The sequence below is a fragment of the Triticum urartu genome, chromosome 1A (genome assembly GCF_056163025.1).
Source record: "Triticum urartu cultivar PI428250 chromosome 1A, HENAU_Tu73, whole genome shotgun sequence".
NCBI lineage: Eukaryota > Viridiplantae > Streptophyta > Magnoliopsida > Poales > Poaceae > Triticum > Triticum urartu.
This window is the reverse complement of record NC_141873.1, coordinates 272,442,304-272,465,696: the sequence shown is the minus strand read 5'-3', so window position 1 is coordinate 272,465,696 and position 23,393 is coordinate 272,442,304. Positions and strand designations below refer to the sequence as shown.

Sequence of the window (23,393 nt, the reverse complement as noted above, 5' to 3'; positions counted from 1 at the left end):
GCTAAAAAATTATACAGACGAAATTGTTTCCGGTCGCAAGTACATCCCACACAGTCAGTCCCCGCTAAACGTTTCCGTTCGTATGTACATTGCACACAGTTGCTCCAAGGAAAACATTTCTGTTCACAGGTACATCACACACAATTTTTCCCGTTAAATCATTTGTGATAGCGTTGCCATTGCACATGATATTAACAATTTTATCGTTTGCGTTATTGAATGCATCACACACGGTGCGTAGAAGAAATGGTGTGGTGAAGGTTGTCCATCACACATAGTTTTTATGTCGTAAACGTTTGCGCAAGGTGGCCTAATGAAAACAGTTTTCAAGAGAAGGTCATGTGTAATTGTTCATTAATCCAACACGGTTTGTTCCTAGAAACCGTGTGTGTTATTGAATGCATCACACACGTTGTTTTCTCAATAACCGTTTGCAATAGAAAAACCCAATTAGCAGGATAATTATCTGATTATTAATTATCCATTTATTAATCTAGTTGACATTTAATATTAAGCACACAACATATTTCATTTTCATAATTGAAATACATCAGAGTACAACATCATATAGCTTCAGCACTCAGCTACCCCATTACACAACTACACCAGCACCAAGTTTCACATGCAACATCTATAACCTTTCAAAATTAGCATCATAGACGGTACATAGACATATGTATCTCATCTGAAGCAGAAGGCGAATATTGAGCCTTCATTGATGTTGAAGGTCTTTGTAACTTTAGGCCAGTGCCTGTGGATGATTGACCATCCATCCTTCGTCCTCTTCAGGAACACTTCAATATTGAACCGTGTGTGTTGTATGAATACCTTCCTTGCCACCTGACCATACATGTGGTTTGAGAGGTAATCATCAGTGAACTGCTTTGGAAAGGCCTGAAAACAAGGATGTGCATAAATATCTTCTCTATATTGGAAATGGTGCAAAGGAATAAAAAAGGCGAGGTATAATAGTTAGTACCATCCTGTAGTGAACTGATGTCTTCTTCATTGTGCAGACAAAGATCTTGTTGTTTTTTGTCGCTAATTTCTTTATCCTAACAATCTTTCTGAGTTTCTTGACTTGACTGATATTCATGGACAACTCATTTCCCCATATGCAAAAAGAGTTGAACAGTGGATCAAAACCTGTGACATCAGTACCTACATGTGCAAGACCAAATTTTTAAAAACCTAAATATTAGAATGGTTCCAACAATTGCACATTAATGTGTTATTAGACAATGGACCATGCACGTGCTAACCTCGATTGTAAACCTTAGTGCTTCCCATTGTTTCCCTGTAACACATATAAGGTAGTTAGTCATCAGGTTATGTAAGGGTTCGCATGCTATCAGTACAATAGGTTGATGAAAAATAAGCACATTGTAGATTCATCAGATTAATTCAATCCACATGGAAAACCCTTTTATCCAAACCACACATGATTAAGAACTAGGAAATATAGCACTTGTATATGTTTCTCATGTATTAAGTGCAACCAAATTTGATTTATTCCTCACATGCACAACAATACAAAATTCTACCCACGACAATTGGACATCGCATTGTAGAATTCAACCAAGCAGTTAACTAAACACCACAACAAATGAACCAAACATTAATTAAGCACCACATTGCACAATATAACATACTCCAAATAGAAGATCAGACAGTTAACCAAACAGTTAACTACAGCCAATCGTAGCAATTGTATTTGTTTCTCATGTATTTACTACAGCCAACTTCAGTTTATTCCTCACATGGTATACAATAATAGAATGCACCCACAACTGTTGAACATTGGATTGCAGAATTGAACCATACAGTTAACTAAACACCAGAACACAAATGAACCAAACGTTAACTGAGCCCCTCATTGCACGATGTATAACCAAACTAAGCATGCTTAACAACATGGAAATATAGCAATTGTATTTGTTTCTCGTGTATTTTGTAAACATAAATTCAATTTATTTCTCACATGGAAGACAATACAAAATTGCAGCCTGAAGAATTGAACATCACATTTGCAGAATTGAACCAAACAGTTAACTGAAGACGACAACTAATTAACAAAACAGTTAATAAGTGAGCATCACACTACACGACATATAGAACATATACACTAGAGCAACATATTGCATGGTAAAATTAGATAGCACAATTCACTAGAATTTGTGAAGGAAAGGCAGGAGCAGCACACGCAATGGGTAAACCGAGCATGCTTAACCGGTGTAGCTAGCAAATGGCAAGGTGCTCCTCCAAGATCTCGGGGTCGGCACGAATTGCAGCCATCGCGACATCATCCGCGCATGCGGCCGCGATTTGCTTCTCCGCTGCCAAATGCTCCTTGAGATCCTGGGTATATTGTGTGCACCATGGCTTAGGGCGGCACTTATTTGGTGGAGGGGTCGGTGATTTGGGTGGAAGGTGTCGCGCTCGGGCCGGCAGTCGGGGCATGTGGGATGTGGAAGGAGGAGGAGGAGGATGGGGGTCGGGTGTGGATTACCTACCTGGATAGGAGAGGCCGAGCAGCGTGAAGGAGGCTCGCCGGTGAGGAGGCAGCGCTGCAAGCAAGGAGTGAAGGTTTCAACTTAGAAAGGAAGGCGAAAATAGGGGAAATGTGGCTTTTGGTAAGGGGGAGGGGGCGGCGAGGTAGATATTTCCGCAGAAGCCAAAAAATTGGAATCACTTCAGCGAAAAAACTAGCGCGCAAAGTGTCATCAGACACGGTCCCTTATTCAGAACTGTGTACGATATGTGAACATCACAAATGATTCAGATAGCTTAACCCATGTGTGATGAGTTTGAACATCAAAAATTTTGGTTCGAATTTCCCTGGTTATAGTGGTCATCCACGTCATTGCATTATTTGGGTACACAAAGGAGACTACAGCACACCCACACTTCTTAATCAAGAAAGTTCAACAATTAAACAGAGCTAGCTGATCTAAACATTAATCTAAAAAATTAAAGACTGGCGCTCTTAATTAAACAAAACAAAGAGTATTATTATGGCTGGTGCTCGTTGATCTCCGCCGCCGCCTCCATGTCCAGCTCGCGTCCGATGGTCTCCTTGGGGGGCTCCATGACATCAATTGCACCGTACTGCGCAAGCATCTCACCATCCGCGTCTGCCATATCTTTGGAATAGGCCGCCACGAGCTGGGCATGGGCGGCCACGATCTGGGCTTTGGCGGGCTCCGTCATGGCAAGGTATGACGCACAGGAATAGATGGCTGCTCGAACTCTCTCGGCAATTGCCAACTCTTCAGCCGTGGGTTGCCGGCCGTTGTCGGAGAAGCTTTGTTCGATTTGTGCGGTGACCACCACGAGCTGGGCGTGGATGGCCTCGACATGGTCCTGGGTGGCTTCCATCAGGGCTAAGGCCGCTGCTGCGGAACGGACAGCTGCTGTGCCACTCTCACCAGTTGTTATCCCCGAGGCAGATGCTGCTGCCGCCGCCTGAGAAGCAACAACGGCTGTTTGGGCTGCCTTGGCCGCCCGAACGCTGATTGCGGTCCCCTCATGAAGCTTGTTAGCACACGCCTCGCGGCTGCGGCCGCACTCTCGCCAGAGTGGGCCGCCGAAGTTGCCCTCATGACGCAGGTCCATGTCCCCATCTTTCATCGGCGAAGATTGAATAGTGAAATAATATTTTGAGGAGCAGGCTAGTGTGTTTGACACTCCGAAGGTGCTGCAAGATATTTTGTGCTGCATCTCACATGGTTGGTGATAATAAACTGTGTGCGATCTACTTGATTTTTTGTGTTGATTTGAATTACGTAATGGGGTCACAGCTGCAAAGGATGGAGTTTGAATTGCTAGAACTTTTATCTGCAGTGAACATGCAACTATAGGTGTGTCGTCAAAAAAATTGGAATTATTCAGTGTTCGTTTGGATGTTTTTATACATTAACTTAGTTTTGTAGGCATTTCAGGTGCATAATTCAAATTTGAACTACATGCACATGCCCTAATGCATATGAACTGGTTGAAAAATCAAATATGTGTCCTTGGTTGCATGCTTAGGTCCCATTCAAGAAATGGGAATGAACGTCAAACATCCTGCCACCGTCACTCGGCCACAAACATTGAGATACTTGGTTTTTAAATTCTAGTAAATCCAAAACTCATCTGAAATTCATGAAACTTGGCATGCTATCATGGAGCGACATCAACATGCTGTGGTAAAATTTTTGTCCCATTTGGGGCAGGTTTGGGTATAAGCGTCTCACAAACCGGAGCTTCTCACAACAAGCGCGATGGTTTCGGTAGGGAACGAGCCACCTACGGGGACGAAACGATATATGTTGCCTCTTATTGCTTTCAAATTTTTTCTAGTGTCAACATAGAACAACAGGAGTGTTGTGTTTAATTTTGGACTTTTTCGAGGTTCGTTTGGACATTTTTATACATTAACTTGGTTTTGTAGGCATTTCATTTGCATACTTCAAATTTGAACTACATGCACATGCTCCAGGGCATATAAACTGGTTGAAAAATCAAATCGGTGTCCTTGGTTCCATGCTTAGGTCCCATGCTAGAAATGGGAATGAATTTCAAACACCCTGCCACCGTCACTCGGCTGCAAACATTGAGATACGTGGTTTTTAAATTCTAGTAAATCCAAAACTCGTCTGAAATTCATGAAACTTGGCATGCTATCATGGAGTGGCATCAACATGTCGTGGTAAAAATTTTGTTCCATTTGGGGCAGGTTTGGGTATAAGCGTCTCACAAACAAGAGCTTCTCACAACAAGCGTGATTGTTTTGGTAGGGAACGTGCCCCTTTGGGGACGAAACGATATCCGTTGACTCTTATTGCTTTCAAAAAATTTCTAGTGTAGAATAACTGGAGTGTTGTGTTTAATTTTGGAATTTTTCGGGGTTCATTTGGACATTTTTATACATTAACTTGGTTTTGTAGACATTTCAAGTGCATAATTCAAATTTGAACTACGTGCACATTCTCCACTGCATATAAACTGGTTGAAAAATCGAACATGTGTCCTTGGTTCCATGCTTAGGTCCCATGCAAGAAATGGGAATGAATTTCAAACATCCTGCCAACGTCACTCGACCGCAAACGTTGAGACACTTGCTTTTTAAATTCTAGTAAATCCAAAACTCGTCTGACATTCGTGAAACTTGGCATGCTATCATGGAGCAGCATCAACATGTCGTGGTAAAATTTTTGTCCCATTTGGGGCAGGTTTGGGTATAAGCGTCTCGCAAACCAGAGCTTCTCACAACAAGCGTGATGGTTTCGGTAGGGAATGCCACCTTTGGGGACGAAGTGATATCCGTTGCCTCTTATTGCTTTCAAAATTTGTCTAGTGTCAAAATATAAAACAGGAGTGTTTTGTTTTATTTTGGAATTTTGCGGGGTTCGTTTGGACATTTTTATACATTAACTTGGTTTTGTAGGCATTTCAGGTGCATAATTCAAATTTGAACTACCTGCACATGCTCTAGTGCATATAAACTGATGAAAAATCAAATTTGTGTCCTTGGTTGCATGCTTTGGTCCCATGCAAGAAATAGGAATGAATTTCAAACACCCTGCTACCGTCACTCGGCCGCAAACATTGAGATACATGGTTTTTATATTCTTGTAAGTCCAAAACTCGTCTGAAATTCATAAAACTTGGCATGCCATCATAGAGCGGCACAAACATGCCATGGTAAAAAATTTGTCCCATTTGGGGTAGGTTTGGGTATAAGCGTCTCACAAACCAGAGCTTCTCACAACAAGCGTGATGGTTTCGGTAGGGAACGTGCCACCTTTGGGGACGAAACGATATATGATACCTCTTATTGCTTTCAAAAAATTTCTAGTGTCAACAAAGAACAACAGGAGTGTTGTGTTTAATTTTGGAATTTTTCGGGGTTCGTTTGGACATTTTCACACATTAACTTCGTTTTGTAGGCATTTCAGGTGCATAATTCAAATTTGAACTATATGCACATGCTTCAGTGCATATAAACTGGTTGAAAAATCAAATATGTGTCCTTGGTTCCATGCTTAGGTCCCATGCAAGAAATGGGAATGAAGTTCAAACACCCTGCCACCGTCACTCGGCCGCAAACATTGAGATACCTGGTTTTTAAATTCTAGTAAATTCAAAACTCATCTGAAATTCATGAAACTTGGCATGCTATCATGGAGCGGCACCAACATGCCATGGTAAATTTTTTGTCCCATTTGGGGCAGGTTTGGGTATAAGCATCTCACAAACCAGAGCTTCTCACAACAAGCGTGATGGTTTCGGTTGGGAACGTGCCACCTTTGGGGACAAAACGATATCCGTTGCCTCTTATTGCTTTCAAAATATTTCTAGTGTCAACATAGACTAACAGGAGTGTTGTGTTTAATTTTCGAATTTTTGGGGGTTCGTTAGGACATTTTTCTACATTAACTTGGTTTTGTAGGCATTTCAGGTGCATAATTCAAAATTGAACTACATGCACATTCTCGAGTGCATATAAACTGGTTGAAAAATCAAATCTGTGTCCTTGGTTCCATGCTTAGGTCCCATGCAAGAAATGGGAATGAATTTCAAACACCTTGCCATCGTTACTCGGCCACAAACATTGAGATACCTGGTTTTTAAATTCTAGTAAATACAGAAATCGTCTTAAATTCATGAAACTTGGCATGCTATCATGGAGCGGCATCAACATGCCGTGGTAAAAATTTTGTCCCATTTGGGCAGGTTTGGGTATAAGCGTCTCACAAACTAGTGCTTCTCACAACAAGCGTGATGGTTTTGGTAGGGAAAGTGCCACCTTTGTGGACGAAACGATATCCATTGCCTCTTATTGCTTTCAAAAATTTTCTAGTGTCAACATAGAACAACATGAGTGTTGTGTTTAATTTTTGAATTTTTCGGGGTTCGTTTGGACATTTTTATACATTAACTTGGTTTTGTAGGCATTTCAGGTGCATAATTCAAATTTGAACTACATGCACATGCTCTAGTGCATATACACTGGTTGAAAAATCAAATTTGTGTTCTTGGTCGCATGTTTTGGTCCCATGTAAGAAATAGGAATGAATTTCAAACACCCTACCATTGTCACTCGGCCGGAAACATTGAGATACCTAGTTTTAAATTCTAGTAAATCCAAAACTCGTCTGAAATTCATGAAACATGGCATGCTATCATGGAGCGGCATCAACATGCCATGGTAAAAAAATTGTCCCATTTGGAGCAGGTTTGGGTATAAGCATCTCACAAACCAGAGCTTCTCACAACAAGCGTGATGGTTTCGGTAGGGAACGTGCCATCTTTGGGGACGAAATGATATATGTTGCCTCTTATTGCTTTAAAAAAAATTCTTGTGTCAACATAGAACAACATGAGTGTTGTTTTTAAGTTTGGAATTTTTCGGGGTTTGTTTGGACATTTTTATACATTAACTTCCTTTTGTAGGCATTTCAGGTGCATAATTCAAATTTGAACTACATGCACACGCTCCAATGCATATAAACTGGTTGAAAAAATCAAATCTGTGTCCTTGGTTCCATGCTTAGGTCCCATGCAAGAAATGGGAATGAATTTCAAACACCCTGTCACCGTCACTCGGATGCAAACATTGAGATACTTTCTTTTTAAATTCTAGTAAATCCAAAACTCGTCTGAAATTCATGAAACTTGGCATGCTATCATGGAGCGGCATCAACATGTCGTGGTAAAATATTTGTCCCATTTGGGGCAGGTTTGGGTATAAGCGTCTCACAAACTAGAGCTTCTCACAACAAGCGTGATGGTTTCGGTAGGGAACGTGCCACCTTTGGGGATGAAACGATATCCATTGCCCCTTATTGCTTCCAAAATTTTTCTAGTGTCAACATAGAAAACATGAGTGTTTTGTTTTATTTTGGAATTTTTTGGGGTTCGTTTGGACATTTTTATGCATTAACTTGGTTTTCTAGGCATTTTAGGTGCATAATTCAAATTTGAACTACATGCACATGCTCCAGTGCATATAAACTGATGAAAATCAAATTTCTGTCCTTTGCTTGCATGCTTTGGTCCCATGCAAGAAATAGGAATGAATTTCAAACACCCTGCCACCGTCACTCGACCGCAAACATTGAGATACCTGGTTTTTATATTCTAGTAAATCCAAAACATGTCTGAAATTCATGAAACTTGGCATGCTATTATGGAGCGGCATCAACATGCCATGGTATAAATTTTTTCCCATTTGGGGCAGGTTTGGGTATAAGCGTCTCACAAACCAGAGCTTCTCACAACAAGCGTGATGGTTTCGGTAGGGGACGTGCCACGTTTGGGGACGAAACGATATATGTTTCCTCTTCTTGCTTTTAATTTTTTTCTAGTGTCAACATAGAACAAGAGGAGTGTTGTGTTTAATTTTGGAATTTTTCGAGGTTCGTTTGGACATTTTTATACATTAACTTGGGTTTGTAGGCATTTCAGGTGCATAATTTAAATTTGAACTACATGCACATGCTCCAGTGCTTATAAAGTGGTTGAAAAATCAAATATGTGTCCTTGGTTCCATGCTTGGGTCCCATGCAAGAAATGAGGATGAATTTCAAACACCCTGCCCCCGTCACTCGGCCGCAAACATTGAGATACATGGTATTTAAATAATAGTAAATCCAAAACTCGTCTGAAATTCATGAAACTTGGCATGTTATCATGGAGCAGCATCAACATGTCGTGGTAAAAAATTTGTCCCATTTGGGGCAGGTTTGGGTATAAGCATCTCACAAACTAGAGTTTTCACAACAAGCGTGATGGTTTCTGTAGGGAACGTGCCACCTTTGTGGACGAAATGATAGCCGCCGCCTCTTATTGCTTTCAAATTTTTTGTAGTGTCAACATAGAATAACAGGAGTGTTGTGTTTAATTTTGGAATTTTTTGGGTTCGTTTGGACATTTTTATACGTTAACTTTGTTTTGTAGGCATTTCAGGTGCATAATTTAAATTTGAACTACATGCACATGCTTCAGTGCATATAAACTGGTTGAAAAATCAAATATGTGTCCTTGGTTCCATCCTTAGGTCCCATGCAAGAAATAAGAATGAATTTCAAACACCCTGCCACTGTCACTCGGTCGCAAACATTGAGATACCTTCTTTTTAAATTCTAGTAAATCCAAAACTTGTCTGAAATTCATGAAACTTGGCATGCTATCATGGAGTGGCATTAACATGCCGTGGTAGAAAATTTGTCCCATTTGGGGCAGGTTTCGGTATAAGCGTCTCACGAACCAGAGCTTCTCACAACAAGCGTGGTGATTTCGGTAGGGAATGTGCCACCTTTGGGGACGAAACGATATCCGTTGCCTCTTATTGCTTTCAAAAAATTTCTAGTGTCAACATAGAACAGGAGTGTTTTGTTTTATTTTGGAATTTTTCGGGGTTCGTTTGGACATTTTTATACATTAACGGGGGTTTCTAGGCATTTTATGTGCATAATTCAAATTTGAACTACATGGACATGCTCCAGTGGTATAAATTGTGTGCGTTCTGTTAACCATTTGCGTGACGCCACGCCTCAATCTTTTAATGGCTAGGAGGTGCCGTGCGGAAAGGTGCTTGAGTGCTTGACTAAGCAGGAGGTGTGCGAGCTGTACTTCATTGAAGAGGCTCACCAGGGAGCATGCGAGCTGTATGCCTTGCAGGCTCACCGGGAAGCGTGCGAGCTATACGCCACGCAGGATTTGTCCAGCTCTTGATCGCAAACATTTTAGTTAGAACACCCGTATGCAAACCGACAGCTTCACCAGGAAGCCAAGAGAAAATGTGCCGAGCAGGATTTCCGCAGCTCTTGATCGCAAACGTTTTAGATAGAACACCCGTATGCAAAGTGAGAGCTATGGTCTTCCCCCTTAAGTCAAGGGAAAATTCGCAGCGCAGGATTTGTGCATCCTTTAACACAAACAGTTGTTTTGGATGACCCATGTGCAACCACGTATAAACAATTTGGTAAGATTTGCATCTGTCATATTGGGTATGTTGCCATTTGTCAAACTAGAAAGATTGACATTTGTTGATCTAGTAACATTGCCATTTGTCAATCCTTGTAACACTTTGGTTTGTCAAAATATGCAGCTAAAAATCACTAGCACTTTCTAATGTTTGCAACTAAAATTCTGTAATTAAGCATAGATTTCATTCATAGATTAAGCAGGCATTCTAAATTTATACAAACAGTTCAACTTGACAGCTGAACCGACCAAACTTTTCCCCAATTTTTGCCAACCACGTACTGAAATAGCTAGTTCAATTATATATACTAGCTAATTTTAAGTACGTTGTACAGTTCCACCACACATCTATAGTCAGATGAACTGAACAAAATAGCCCCTAAATACTACTACTACTACTACTACTACTACTACTACGGAGGGGCTTTGTGCTACTTCCGGTAGCCTCTCCTTTGCCGAGCACGCTCAGTAAGAGGCAGAGGAGGAGGAGCCTATCGATGAGCTGGACAAATGTAATACGGTGCCTGCCATTGCTGCACGTTCAGCGACGCTCACCAGCTCGAACGCCCACAGCCGCTCCAGACGATCCCTCTCAAAGCGGCCGGACTGCTCATAGATCTCTTGATTCCTCGCCTCTGCGTGAGCGTGTGCTGCCGTCATGGCGGTGATAAGGCTCTTTGCATGCTCGACGGGGCGCTCCTCCTCCTCCTGCAGGAACTCAATGTAGCGCGCAACACTGGTGCGCGTCGGTCCTAAACAAATGGTTTAAAACCCCTTTACGCGACGGCATCTGGAACCGTCGCCAAGTGAGTGTGGGCGATAGGGGGGGTCCTTCCCACACGATCCAGAAACCATCAGGGATATGCCCTCCTGGCACACACGTTAGGCAAAATGAGGTCGTGTGCGACCGACGAGCGCGCAAGTACGGAAATACGTACAGTATAGCTAAAAAAATATAATTATATGGCGAAATTGTTACCGGTCGCAAGTACATCCCACACAGTCAGTCCCCGCTAAACGTTTCCGTTCGTATGTACATCACACACAGTCGCTCCAAGGAAAACGTTTGCGCAAGGTGGCGTAACGCAAACAGTTTTGAAGAGAATGTCGTGTGTGATTGTTCATTGATCCAACACGGTTTATTCCTAGAAACTGTGTGCGTTGCCTGAGGTCATCTTGTTTGGGAACGTAGTAATTTCAAAAAAATTCCTACGCACACGCAAGATCATGGTGATGCATAGCAACGAGAGGGGAGAGTGTGATCTACGTACCCTTGTAGACCGACAGCGGAAGCGTTAGCACAACGCGGTTGATGTAGTCGTACGTCTTCACGCCCCGACCGATCAAGCACCGAAACTACGGCACCTCCGAGTTCTAGCACACGTTCAGCTCGATGACGATCCCCGGACTCCGATCCAGCAAAGTGTCGGGGAAGAGTTCCGTCAGCACGACGGTGTGGTGACGATCTTGATGTACTACCGTCGCAGGGCTTCGCCTAAGCACCGCTACAATATTATCGAGCATTATGGTGGAAGGGGGAACCGCACATGGCTAAGAATATGATCACGTGGATCAACTTGTGTGTCTAGGGGTGCCCCCTGCCCCCGTATATAAAGGAGCAGGGGGAGGTGCGGCCGGCCAGGAGGAGGGCGCGCCAGGAGGAGTCCTACTCCCACCGGGAGTAGGATTCCCCCCTTTCCTAGTTGGAATAGGATTCGGGAGGGGGAAAGAGGAGAGAGAGAAGGAAGGGGGGCGCCGCCCCCCTCTCCTTGTCCTATTCGGACTAGGGGGGAGGGGCGCACGGCCCAGCCCTGGCCACCTCTCCTCTCTTCCACTAAAGCCCACTAAGGCCCATATACCTCCCGGGGGGTCCGGTAACCTCCCGGTACTCCGGTAAAATCCCGATTTCACCCGGAACACTTCCGATATCCAAATATATGCTTCCAATATATAAATCTTTATGTCTCGACCATTTCGAGACTCTTCGTCATGTCCGTGATCACATCCGGGACTCCGAACAAACTTCGGTACATCAAAATGCATAAACTCATAATATAACTGTCATCAAAACCTTAAGCGTGCGGACCCTACGGGTTCGACAACAATGTAGACATGACCGAGACACGTCTCCGGTCAATAACCAATAGCGGAACCTGGATGCTCATATTGGCTCCCACATATTCTACGAAGATCTTTATCGGTCAGACCGCATAACAACATACGTTGTTCCCTTTGTCATCGGTATGTTACTTGCCCGAGATTCGATCATCGGTATCTCAATACCTAGTTCAATCTCATTACCGGCAAGTCTCTTTACTCGTTTCGTAATACATCATCTTGCAACTAACTCATTAGTTGTAATGCTTGCAAGGCTTATGTGATGTGCATTACCGAGAGGGCCCAGAGATACCTCTCCGACAATCGGAGTGACAAATCCTAATCTCGAAATACGCCAACCCAACATGTACCTTTGGAGACACCTATAGAGCTCCTTTATAATCACCCAGTTACGTTGTGACGTTTGGTAGCACACAAAGTGTTCCTCCGGCAAACGGGAGTTGCACAATCTCATAGTCATAGGAACATGTATAAGTCATGAAGAAAGCAATAGCAACATACTAAACGATCGGGTGCTAAGCTAATGGAATGGGTCATGTCAATCACATCATTCTCCTAATGATGTGATCCCATTAATCAAATGACAACACATGTCTATGGTTAGGAAACATAACCATCTTCGATTAACGAGCTAGTCAAGTAGAGGCATACTAGTGACGTTTGGTTTGTCTATGTATTCACACAAGTATTATGTTTCCGGATAATACAATTCTAGCATGAATAATAAACATTTATCATGATATAAGGAAATAAAATAATAACATTATTATTGCCTCTAGGGCATATTTCCTTCACATCTCCCATGGTGGTTTCTCATTAACCGTTTGCAATAGGAAAACCCAATTAGCAAGCTAATTGGGCAATTAGCAGGCTAATTGCCCTATTACTAATAATCCATTTACTAATCTAATTGACATTCATATTAAGCACATAATATATTCCATTTCCATATTAAGGAAGCAGGATTTCATAATTGAAATACATCAGAGTACAACATGATATAGCTTCACCACTCATTTACCCCATTACACAACTGCACCAGCAGCAAATTTCACATGCAACATCTAGAACCTTTCAAAATTAGCATCTTAGACGGTACATAGAGAGATGCATCTCATCTGGAAAACTGTTGAAGCGGAAGGCGAATATTGAGCCTTCATTCATGTTGAAGGTCTTTGCAACTTTAGGCCAGTGCCTGAGGACGATTGACCGTCCATCCTTCGACCTCTTCAGGAACACTTCAATATTGAATCGTGGGTGTTGTATGAAAACTTTCCTCGCCTCCTGACCACAGAGGTGGTTTGAGAGGTAATCATCAGTGAAGCCTGAAAACAAGGTTGTGCATAAATATCTTCTCTATATTGGAAATGGGGCAAAGGAATACAAAAAGGCAAGGTATAATAGTTAGTACCATCTTGTAAACCTCAGTGCTTCCCATTGTTTCCCTACAACATATATAAGGTAGTTAGTCATCAGGTTAAGTAAGGGTTCGCATGTTATCAGTAAAATATGTTGATGATAAATAAGCACATTGTAGATTCATCAGATTAATTCAAGCCACATGGAAAACCCATTTATCCAAACCAAGCATGATTAAGAACTAGGAAATATAGCACTTGTATATGTTTCTCATGTATTAAGTGCAGCCAAATTCGATTTATTCCTCACATGGTATACAATAACAAAATGCAGCCACAATAATTGAACATCGCATTGCAGAATTGAACCAAGTAGCTAACTAAACACCACAACAAATGAATCAAACGTTAATTGAGCACCACATTGCACAATATAACATACTCCTAATAGAAGATCAGAGAGTTAACCAAACCATGCATGCTTAACAACTTGGAAATATTGCACCCTGAAGAATTGAACATCACATTTGCAGAATTGAACCAAGCAGTTAATTGAACACCACATTGCATGACATATAGAACATATACACTATAGCAGAAGATTGCATGGTAAAACTAGAGAGCACAATTCACTAGAATTTGTTAAGGAAAGGCAGTAGCTAGCAAACTGAACATGGGTCCTTATAGTGAGCTAATAAGACAAGCTACTCCTCATTGTCGGAGATATCAATGACGATTGGCTCCTTGGACATGGAAGAGGGCGAGGCCTTCGCATCGTGGGTGCCCTCGTTGTAGTGGTGAGTTGCCTGAGCCGCTCCGGACACCAACCTACTGGCTCTCGAGATGAGGTAAGCATGTGCACGCTGAGAAAACACATCGTAGTCTTCGTCAAAGGCACCGACGGTGGCCTCGAGAAAACGCCACGAACTGTCATTTAAAGCAGCCAACCATGTCGCAGCGTCGGTGCGCGAGGCGTCAACGGTGACCTCAAGGGCGAGGTGCTCCTCCAAGATCTGGGGGTCGGCACAAATGGCAGCCATCACGACCTCATCCGCGCGTGCGACCGCGATTTGCTTCTCCGCTGCCAAATGCACCTTGAGGTCCTGGCCATACTATGTGCACCATGGCTTAGGCCGGCGCTTATTTGGTGGAGGGGTCGGTGATTTGGGTGGAAGGTGTCGCGCTCGTGCCGGCGGTCAGGCCATGTGGATGTGGAAGGAGGAGGAGGATGGGGGTTGGGTGTGGATTACCTGCCCGGATAGGCAAGGCCGAGCAGCGTGAAAGAGGGTCTCCGGCGAGGAGGTGGCGGCGCTGCAAGCAAGGAGTGAAGGTTCCAACTTGGAAAGGAAGGCAGAAAGGGGGGTATGTGGCTTTTGGTAATGGGGAGGGGGGGAGGTAGATATTTTTGCGGAAGCCGAAAATTTGGAATCGCGTCAGCCCAAAAACTGGCGCGCAAAAGTGTCATCAGACATGGTCCCTTATTCAGACACGGTCTGATGATATTTTGTGATGCATCTCACACACTTGGTTATAATAAACTGTGTGGGATCTACTTGATTTTTGGTCTTGATTTGAATTACATAATGGGGTCACAACGGCCATGGACGGTGTTTGAATTGCTAGACCTTTTATCTGCAGTGATCATAAAAGAATTGGAATTATTAAGGGTTCGTTTGGACATTTTTATGCATTAACTGAGTTTTCAATGCATTTATGCGCATAATTCAAATTTCAACTACATGCGCATGCTCCAGTGCATATAAATTCATTGAAAAATCAAATCTTTGTCCTTGGGTGCATGCTTAGGTGCCAGGAAAGAAATGGGAATGGATTTCAAACACCATGGCACCGTTGATTGCCGGCAAAATAGTGAGATGCTTGGTTTTTAAATTCTAGTAAATCCAAAACTTGTCTGAAATTCATGAAACTTGGCATGCTATCATGCAGCGGCATCAACATGTCGTGGTACAAATTTTGTCCCATTTGGGGCAGGTTTGGGTATATGCTTCTCACAAACCGGAGCTTCTCACAACAAGCATGATGATTTTCGGTAGGGAATGTCCCGCCTTTGGGGATGAAATGATATCCATTGCCTCTTATTGCTTTCAAGTTTTTTTCTCGTGTCAACATAGAACAACAGGAGTGTTGTGTGAATTTTTGTGATTTTTCGGGGTTCATTTGGACAATTTTTTGCGTTAACTGAGTTTTCAATGCATTTATCTGCATTATTCAAATTTGAACTACATGCGCATGCGCCAGTGCATATAAATTCGTTGAAAAATCAAATCTTTGTCCTTGGGTGCATGCTTAGGTCCCATGCAAGAAATGGGAATGAATTTCAAACACCATGGCACCGTTGATTGCCAGCAAAATAGTGAGATGCCTGGTTTTCAAATTCTAGTAAATCCGAAACTCGTCTGAAATTCATGAAACTTGGCATCCTAACATGGAGCGGCATTAACATGCCGTGGTACAAATTTTGTCCCATTTGTGGCAGGTTTGGGTATATGCTTCTCACAAACCGGAGCTTCTCACAACAAGCATGATGGTTTTCGATAGGGAATGTCCCACCTTTGGGGACAAAACGATATCCATTGCCTCTTATTGCTTTTAAGTTTTTTTTTCTCGTGTCAATATAGAACAACAGGAGTGTTGTGTGAATTTTTGTGAATTTTCAGGGTTCGTTTGGACATTTTTTGCATTAACTGAGTTTTCAATGCATTTATGTGCATAATACAAATTTGAACTACATGTGCATGCTCTAGTGCATATAAATTCGTTGAAAAATCAAATCTTTGTCCTTGGGTGCATGCTTAGGCCCCATGCAAGAAATGGGAATGAATTTCAAACACCATGGCACCGTTGAGTGCTGGCAAAATAGTGAGATGCCTGGTTTTTTAATTCTAGTAAATCCGAAACTCATCTAAAATTCTTGAAACTTGGCATACTATCATGGAGCGGCATCAACATGTCGTGGTACAAATTTTGTCCCATTTGGGACAGGTTTGGGTATATGCTTCTCACAAATCGGAGCTTCTCACAACAAGCATGATGGTTTTCGGTAGGGAACGTCCCACCTTTGGGGACGAAACGATATCCATTGCCTCTTATTGCTTTCAAGTTTTTTCTCGTGTCAACATAGAACAACATGAGTGTTGTGTGAATTTTTTTGATTTTTTGGGGTTCGTTTGGACATTTTTGCATTAACTGAGTTTTCAATGCATTTATGTGCATAATTCAAATTTGAACTACATGCGCATGCTCCAGTGCATATAAATTGGTTGAAAAGTCAAATATGTGTCCTTGGGTGCATGCTTAGGTCGCATGCAAGAAATGGGAATGAATTGCAAACACCAGGGCACTGTTGATTGCCGGTAAAACATTGAGATGCCTGGTTTCTAGATTATAGTAAATCCAAAACTCGTCTGAAATTCATGAAACTTGGCATGCTATCATGGAAGGGCACCCAACATGCTGTGGTATTTTTCATGTCCATTTTGAGAGAAGGCGCACTCGAATAATGACAGCCAACAAAGGCATTTTGAAAAAAATAGCTGCCACTTTAATATATCAAACGTTTGTATAATTCAAACTGTGTGTGTTCAGTTAACCATACACATGACGCCATGTGTGTTGGTTTTAATGGCTATAGGAGGTGATGTGTGGACAGCTGCTTGACTGAACGGGAGGCTTGCGACCATAGTCCGGTGCGCAGGCTCACCAGGAAGCATACAAGTTGTTCAACGCAGGATCTGTGCATCTCTTCAACACAAACAATTCAGATTACGGTATGCAAATTAAAGCCAGACTTCGGCGCTAAGCCAAGAGATACTTCGATTTGTCAAAATTTGCAGCTAAAAATCAATATCACCATCTATTTTTTGCAACTAGAATTCAGTAATTAAGCATATATTTCCTTTCCTGTTCAATGTTAACCATAAGGGAGTTCAATTTTTTGCACCTTTTTCCAAGTTCACAATGACAATTTACTACTATTTTTGAAGGAATTTTGGAGGATTTTAGGACATACACCCCCACCCCATATTGGTTGCTTCATTCATATGGCTATAATCGTTCATATGAATTTCACCTTTGGATTCATCTGTACTAGTTTTCTTAGGGAATTTTTCATCCAATCCAACCTCTTGTGAAGAAGGCTACATGTTTCTAGATTGTAATCAAATGCCCATGTTAATCATGCCAGATCGAAGATGGCACGTTGGTTCATTTTACCAATCCTGCAAACCAAATGGGCGTGTAGCAGTGTTCAACATTGCATGTAGGCACTAACATGGTCTCTTCTTTTGCAGTGCATATTAGGACCGGTGGATGATGTTTATAACGACAATCACATCGAATGCCTGGATCTACATCTCTCAAATATTACTTTGAACTCCTACCGAGGGACCCCACCAGAGATTACACTCGCCAGGTTCTTTCTTGCCAGAGCAAAGGTGCTGAGTGTACTGAGGTTGAACACGCATTTAATTAGGAAAGATTAATGGCATGATCAGCAGAGCCGACTGGTACTGTTGAATGGAAGTTCCTCCAAAAATGCCAAAGTTCATATGGGACGAACAAATGGCAAAGCAATTGGAAATCATTGTGTCAAACCCATACTTGACTTGTCAGCGGCTGATCCCTTTTCAGAAATGATGCTACTTGCAATGTTTGAATTTGGGCATTGTAATCTTTGAATTTGAACCTTGCAATATTTATGGTATTTGTTATATTGAACCGTTTATGTTCTCTTGTCTCAACGAAAACAGTTCATCTGGGTGAACCGCATGTCGTACATCGCACACACCTTGATCTGGCTGACCGTTTCTTTTTAGTTGCCTAATCACAAACAGTTCATCCGAGTGAATTGTATGCTGTACATCGCACACACCTTGATCTGGCTAACCGTTTCTTTTGTGTTGCCTAATCACAAACAGTTCATCCGAGTGAACTGTATGCTATACATCGCACACACCTTCATCTGGCTGCCCGTTTCTTTTGTTCCTACTCATCAAAAACGGTTAATTGAACTGAACTATATACCCTGAATCGCACACGCAACTAAAATTTGAACCGTGTTTGATGCATCTGCCATCGCAAACGCTTTGCGCCTTATTTGACGGTTTTTTACACCACCGTTTGCAATATTGCATCACACATAGTTTCGTTGAAGGGTCTCTGATCGTAGTGTCGCGTTAGCAGCATCCTCCGCCTCCCGCCTTCGGGCCGCGACGGCGGAGCGGGTGATGATCCCGGCGGTCGACGGTGGGCTTGCGGCCACGGCGGCTGATGATGGGGTGGCGGCCACGACCACCACCTCCCGTCTTTAGGCCGCCGTGGCGAAGCAGGTGATGGCCACGGTGGCCGGCAGTGGGGAGGCGGCCACGACGGCCACCTCCCGCCTTCAGGCTACGGTTGCGGAGCGGGAGATGGTCGTGGCTTTCAATGGTGGTGTGTCGGCAACGGCGGCCGGCAACAACTGCCGACGGGCAGCGGCGGCGGAGCGTGTGGTGGGTGTTCCACGCACACCCAAGAGGGACGCCACGCGCACTACACTACGACGGGGACTGCGCCACCACCGCGGTGTAGCCTCTCAGCTGGAGCTGTCCTCTAATGACGGCGGAGTGGCTGAGCGATGACGATGGACCGGTGCCATTCGTGATTGTGGGAGAAGCACACGAGATAAGCTACAGGGAGGGAGGGAAAAATGCGACGCAGGACTCGCCAGCCATGAGGGTTTATATAGCAGGCCGGCTAGCATTGGGATTTTGGGGGATTTCACCGAGTCGGGCAGGAAGCTTGCGCAGGAACCTACGAGGTTGCGCGGGAACAGGCTCATTGGCGATACATTGGCGGCACCGTTTGGCCAAAAGAACGCCCCCGTGCACTGCGCAAGCTTGCGCTGTAAGCCGTCTGCGGCAGCGGGGTGAAAAGACGTGCGAGAGGAGGACGAAAGGCCGTGCACACATACGCTTAATTAAAAAACTTTTGTGATTTAATTACCTACTATACCCCCGTCCTGGTTTATAAGTGGGATTTAACTAATAAAATGCGAATGCATGTCGCCAAAGATAATATCGTTGGAGTCGTATTTGAACATAGTTTCCAGCTATACAATTTTTGTAACATGCATTAACACTTTTTTTGGTAAAATTTAAGGTTATATACCAGCAAGCGTTTGCCGGCAACACACATGGCTTATTCCATCACAAACAACTTGGATGGATCAACTGTATGCCACGTATCGCACACGCAACTCTAATCTGATTCGTGCTTGATGTCTCCGACATCGCTCGCACAGTTCGTCTTATTTGCCACCTATCACTGTGCCAGCCTCTGATCGCGTCCCTCGGCAAGATCTGCTCGCCGTTAGGCACAGCAGCATGATGTGCTCACCGTTAGGCACCGTGGCGTGGTCTGCTCGTGTCCATTGGCACGCTCTTCTCGCGTTCGTTGGCGCGCTGGGCTTGTGGACACCTTTTCCTTGCGTGTTCAGCTGATATATGCATATATATGGTTTCTCGCCATTGAGGTGACCGTGGAGCGCTCTGCTTGCGTCCCTCCGCGCGCGCTCTGCCAGCAGTTGGGCGTGTGCACGATCTCGTCGGGGGCCCCATATGCATGCGGTTGCGCCGTGCGCGTTGCCATGCGATGCAGTTATGTGCAGCACGATGAAGTTACACGCTGCAAATTAGAACTGCCATTAGGGCCTGCCAATATTCCTGGCCATCCAGCTTCCCCTTTAATTCCCGTTGCCATTATAACCTTAGTATCTTCAACCTTTCGATCGAGCCCCACAACACAACAAGCACACCCACGATGACACATAGAGAGGGGATGTCTAGCGGCGCTCCAATGGAGTTCGGCGAGCATAGAGTGGAGACCCACACGAGGGAGACGGATCTCTTGGTGGTGTACACCATTGACCCGGCCGTGGTCGCCGACTACATCAACAGCGTTGAGCAGTTGCTTGCTCGAGACAAGTACAAGGTGGTCGGCATCGACCTCCAGTACACCGCTGGTCGTCCCGGCATTGATCAGAAGGTTGTCGTCACCTAGTTGTGTGTGCGCCATCATGTCCTCATCTACCACTACTGCATGGCCACACAGCCTTGCGACCGTTTCAACAGGTTTGTCAACAGTACCGACTACAAGTTTGCCATGGTGGAAACCGCCGATGATGTAAAAGCACTCAGTGTTACGGGCTTGGCCTGCAAGAACCTTGTCGAAATCCACGACCACTACAGGGTCTGGGGCAGCACAAAGAAGGACACCCTGGTCGAACTCGCCTCGGCCATCATCGACCCCTACTACGAAAAGATGAAGCAGGATGCCCAGAGAACAAGTCCCCTATCCTGGCACAGGGCCTGGATGCGGGAACTGGATGAACCTCACCTCAGGTTCGCGGCCAAGAGAGTGTAAACGTGCTACGAGATGCACAGGCGGATAGTTGACATGAGGAAGTTCCTCGTTACCCAAATCAACGAGCCCGGATCAAGCCACAAGCAGAGCAAGCGTCACAAGAAGTAGATGATGATCTGATTATCGTTTATGCTAATTAATCATGCATGTAATATATAGTTTACTTTATTGGTGTGTGGAAATGTTATGTGTGCAGTAGCCACCTATGTAATTATGCATCTAATAGTTTACTTTGGTGTGTGCAAATGCCATGGTTGTAGTAGCCACCTATGTAAGTGGATGTTTAATTTGATTATGCAAGCATGTCCTTATAAGTGTGTATATAATGTTGTTGTTCTGTATGCAATCCCATGGCACAACACACATGTCTTATTAGCAGCAACCATCTGTGTTATTATCGTTCTTTGCACACATTTCTGATTACAGACCTGTTTGCCGCGTATCGCACCCATCTTGTTATATTGAACCATTTATGTTCTCTTGTCTCAACACAAATCACGTTCCCGAAGGTTTCATTCCGTTTGGACTCCGTTTGATATTCTTTTTCTTCGAAACCCTAAAATAGGCAAAAAAACAGCAATCCTAGGATGGGCCTTCGGTTAGTAGGTTAGTCGCAAAAATAATATAAAAGTTTATAATAAAGCCCAATAATGTCCAAAATAGTAGATAATATAGCATGGAGCAATCAAAAATTATAGATACATTGGAGACGTATCACGATACTCTTTGGTATCTGCTCAACTTATTTATCGCAACAAGAAAATAAATCGCCACTGCTTTACTGTGATTTCTTGTCCATCACTTAGGATCTTACTCATTAGTTGAAAACAAACATTGGTTGTGAAGTTGCCTTTGTCCGGTTTGCACCTTCAGATCCGCCATGGCACGCTCAACACTATACTCGCAATGCTTATTGTTTTCTCCTTTTATATTCCACACTAGTAAAATAACAGTAGACTAAATTTCAAAATTGGGTCCATCGATTTTTGAGAGCTCGCCGGAGTTCGCCGGAGGGAAGGAAGGGTCTCGCCGGAGGGTTGCCCCATTATTTATCTTAGGGTTTCGAGTGGGGGCAGTGGTTGTGGGGGCTGTCGTCTGGCTATGGTGGGGCCTCATCGGAGGCAAAACTCGACGCGGGTGGGGGTAGGTTTAACTAGAGGGATGGCCGAGGGCGGCGGAAGATCAGAGGTGGTGGGCGGTTCAGGGGAGGGCGGGGGCCGGTGGTTCGGCTAGTGACCCATGCGATGGTCTTTAGGGGAAGAATAAGAGGCAAGGAAGAAGAAGGGTTAGGAGACTTAGAATCTTCATCCAACCGCCTAAAATGGTCGAGTGACCCAAATGACGAAAGTCAGGTGCTTCGAGACATACTTGCAAGCAGTGCTCGTCAACCCATCAAGCTAAACAACATGCCACTCATAATTCCAAACTTAGTTTCTCAAATACAAATCTGATATGATGCTAACATGTACTAAAACAGAGAATGTTTAATTGGTCTGTTAATCTTCCTACTTTACTTTCGAAAAGAACATGTGCCACATATCGAGGGACTGCAGGGAGTTGCGTTCTTTATGCGCTTTGGTTCATCATGTGTGGCCAACCAACATTTTATTATCCAAAATATGCTTGCTCTTCTTTAGCATGCTCCTCTTCTGTTCTTCCTTTGTAAGTACTCTCTCCATACCTAAATATAAGTCTTTGTAGAGATTCCTCCATGGAATACATACGAAGAAAAATCAGTGAATCTACACTCTAAAATGTATCTATGTACACCCGTATGTGATCCATAGTGGAATCTCTACAAAGATTTGTATTTAGGAAAAAAGGGAGTATAATAGTTGTATAGTATGTTCTTTGTAGTGAAGAGGAGCAAGGACATTGCAGTGTACAGGTCTATTCGGTCGCTTGTCATGGACGCTTTCAACTCTTCATATTGGTCTTCATGTCGATTGTCATGGATGCTTTCAACTCTTCGTATTCGATCGTATGTGTCGCCTTTGAGAGTTAGACTAATAGTAACAGTACTGCGCCTTCAGTTGTAGAGAGCTGGTACGCGAAGCCTCTCTAGCTATTGAGGGAGTCCTGGATTAAGGGGTCCTCGGGCGTCCGGCCTGTGTGACTTGGGCCGGACTAATGGGCTATGAAGATACAAGACAGAAGACTCTCTCCCGTGTCCGGATGTAACTCTCCTTGGCGTGGATGGAAAGCCTGGCGTTCGGATATGAAGATTCCTTTCTCCATAACCGACTTTGTACAACCCTAGTCCCCTCCGGTGTCTATATAAACCGGAGGGTTTAGTCCGTAGAGGCAATCATAATCATACATGCTAGACTTCTAGGGTTTTAGCCATTACGACCTCGTGGTAGATCAACTCTTGTAATCCTCATACTCATCAGTATCAATCAAGCAGGACGTAGGGTATTACCTCCATCAAGAGGGCCCGAACCTGGGTAAAACATCGTGTCCCCTACCTCCTGTTACCATCAACCTTAGACACACAGTTCGGGACCCCCTACCCGAGAT

General features: G+C 43.7%; 1 pseudogene; it reads right to left on the bottom strand.

Moving 5' to 3' along the window:
- The window catches only part of LOC147990840 (uncharacterized), a 111,963-nt pseudogene that overhangs the window by 41,441 nt on the left and 47,129 nt on the right, over positions 1-23,393 (bottom strand).